The sequence below is a fragment of the Salvelinus sp. IW2-2015 genome, unplaced genomic scaffold (assembly GCF_002910315.2).
Source record: "Salvelinus sp. IW2-2015 unplaced genomic scaffold, ASM291031v2 Un_scaffold6698, whole genome shotgun sequence".
NCBI lineage: Eukaryota > Metazoa > Chordata > Actinopteri > Salmoniformes > Salmonidae > Salvelinus > Salvelinus sp. IW2-2015.
Genome location: NW_019947960.1, coordinates 21,981 through 25,135, shown reverse-complemented (window position 1 = coordinate 25,135; position 3,155 = coordinate 21,981). Strand labels below are relative to the sequence as shown.

Sequence of the window (3,155 nt, the reverse complement as noted above, 5' to 3'; positions counted from 1 at the left end):
GTTTTTAGAAGCCCTAAAGGGGAACCGGGGAGCCGCTTAGAAGCCCTAAAGGGGACCGGGGAGCCGCTAGAAGCCCTAAAGGGGATCGGGGAGACGTTAGAAGCCCTAAAGGGGACCGGGGAGCCGCTAGAAGCCCTAAAGGGGATCGGGGAGCCGCTAGAAGCCCTAAAGGGGACCGGGAGACGTTAGAAGCCCTAAAGGGACCGGGGGAGCCGCTAGAAGCCCTAAAGGGACGGGGAGCGTTAGAAGCCCTAAAGGGACCGGGGAGCGCTAGAAGCCCTAAAGGGGATCGGGGAGCCGCTAGAAGCCCTAAAGGGGACCGGGGAGCCGAAGGACAATCAAACATAGTTTGTGAACAATGTTTGTCCAGTAAACTCGGGGGGCAAAACTCTTTCCATTTGCAGTCAACGGTTTCCGTTGGAAAAGGTTTTGGAATAACGATTCCTCCCCTGATAGTTGACAGTGTCACTGAAACAATGTGACCCTGTATTATAAGACGATGGCTGTGCCTGAAATGGAACCATATTCACTATATACAGTGAGCTCCAAAAGTACTGGGACAGTGACATGTTGTTCTGGCTCTGTACTACAGCACTTTGAAATTATACAATGACTTTGAGGTTAAAGTGCAGACTGTTGGCTTTCATTTGAGGGTATTTTCATCCATATTGGGGGAACCGTTTAGATATTACAGCACTTTTTGTACATAGTCCTCCCATTTTAGGGGACCAAAAGTATTGGGACAAATTCACTTATGTCAATTAAAGAAGTAAAAAGTTTAGTATCTGGTCCCATATTCATAGCATGCAATGACTACATCAAGCTTGCGACTACAAATTGTTTGGATGCATTTGCTGTTTTTTTAGGTTGTGTTTCAGATTATTTTGTGCCCAATAGAAATGGTAAATAATGTATTGAGCCATTTTGGAGTCACTTTCATTGTAAATAAAAATAGATAGTTTCTGAACACTTCTACATTAATGTGGATGCGACCGTGATAATGATGAATGAATCGTGAATAAATGATGAGTGAGAAAGTTACAGACACACAAATATCACACCCCCAAGACAGGAACTCACCATTTCAATAACAAGATAGGTTATCATTTTGGCGGGGGTTGATATTTGTGTTTGGTCATTTTAGAGATGTTCTTATATGACAACAACTCGTTACGATATATTAGCTAGTTGATATAGTTAGCTACTTGATAGCCCACGCAAACTGACAATGTGACATTACGCGACATAAGGACAGACACAAGCGGTCTGTGAACTTTGCTCTAGTTRCTGAAAGTAGTGACTAGTGAAGGAGAGGCTAGCTAGCTAGGTAACTACTTAGCCATGCAATCTAACCACTGATATTCTTGTTTGTTGGGCCATCGAAACTCATGAGAAATAGCCATTKAACTCTTCCTGCTGTTCTTACTCAATGTCAGGTAAGTTCACATACCTGAAAACCCGAATTTGGCGGAATTTCTCAACACATTTGCCATCTCGACTCGTCAAGTTGACACAAACCGGGCGCACACACTGCGGCTGTGCTGCGCTGCCCTGGAGGAGGAAATTACAAAGGAGGCGGGGCCAACATATCAGTATTGGCATCTGATTGGATCTGAACGCCGTGACTGTAGTGTTTGTGGGTGTTTGAAAACGTGACTTCCCCCTATCAGACTGCCGGACTATCACCACACTGGGAATTGTTCGTTTAACAAGGCCCGGTGCCACGGGTGCGGAGTTTCATTTTTTAAACCATTCTCCATTGTTCTTTAAAAATACTTTACCAACCCGGTGGCAACGGCCATGCCAAACGAACTCGCGACAAAGTGGGGGTTGCTTGACAGGGATTGGTTACAGGTTACTTCGAGGGTCAAGGACTGATGACTTGAAGTTGAATGTTTTACTGTCAGTCGTCGTACATAGTTAGATACTAATGTATGTTTTACTATTGGTTAAATTCTCGTACCTCACCAGAACCCCAAATATAAGCTTGTTATACTCAAATGTTTGTAAACAAAGTAAATGTAAACAAACACTGTATATATCCTAAAATCATAGTTAAAACTATAATTTTGATATCATGGATGGTCAGTCCTTGCATACATATCTCTTGCTTTGAATTTATTAAGAGTGGTTACATTTCTCCAGGCCCATCCCTCAATTTTTTACCAAAACACAGGTGGGGTGCCCACTTCGTTGTTGTTTCAATTAAGGATTTCAGCTTTAAAAGGGAGATACAATGAAACCAACCATGGAAGATTCCAGCTTTAAAGGGGAAATACAATGAAACCAACCATGGAAGATTCCAGCTTTAAAGGGGAAATACAATGAAACCAACCACGGAAGATTCCAGCTTTAAAGGGGAGATGAAACCAACCATGGAAGATTCCAGCTTTAAAGGGGAGATACAATGAAACCAACCATGGAAAATTCCAGCTTTAAAGGGGAAATACAATGAAACCAACCATGGAAAATTGCAGCTTTAAAGGGGAGATGAAACCAACCATGGAAGATTGCAGCTTTAAAGGGGAGATACAATGAAACCAACCACGGAAGATTCCAGCTTTAAAGGGGAAATACAATGAAACCAACCATGGAAGATTGCAGCTTTAAAGGGGAGATGAAACCAACCACGGAAGATTCCAGCTTTAAAGGGGAGATACAATGAAACCAACCACGGAAGATTCCAGCTTTAAAAGGGAGATACAATGAAACCAACCATGGAAGTATATTGTAGTGAATTCGGTGGGTAGCCCCAACCAAGACTAGAACCCAGGTTTAACAACTGTCAAGCCAACACCTTAACTGTTACGCCAAGTTCAGGATCAAGGCTAAAGCTTATGGTGAGCAGTGGAGGGAATCTTCCTCTTAACGGACCATAAACCGAATCAATCGATCAGATTTATTATTTTTTATTTTTTATTTCACCTTTATTTAACCAGGTAGGCTAGTTGAGAACAAGTTCTCATTTGCAACTGCGACCTGGCCAAGATAAAGCATAGCAGTGTGAACAGACAACAACACAGAGTTACACATGGAGTAAACAATAAACAAGTCAATAACATGGTAGAAAAAAAGAGAATCTATATACAATGTGTGCAAAAGGCATGAGGAGGTAGGCAATAAATCGAATAATTACAATTTAGCAGATTAACACC

At 42.2% G+C, this 3,155-nt stretch overlaps 1 long non-coding RNA gene across 1 annotated transcript in view; it reads left to right on the top strand.

The window, feature by feature from the left end:
- The window catches only part of LOC139026993 (uncharacterized), a 6,074-nt gene extending 5,739 nt beyond the window's left edge, over nucleotides 1-335 (top strand). Inside the window, exons 2-3 of the long non-coding RNA XR_011479012.1 lie at nucleotides 44-184; nucleotides 269-335. This is a non-coding gene — a long non-coding RNA (uncharacterized lncRNA). The remainder of the gene's footprint in view (nucleotides 1-43; nucleotides 185-268) is intronic.
- The last annotated feature ends 2,820 nt before the right edge of the window (nucleotides 336-3,155 follow it).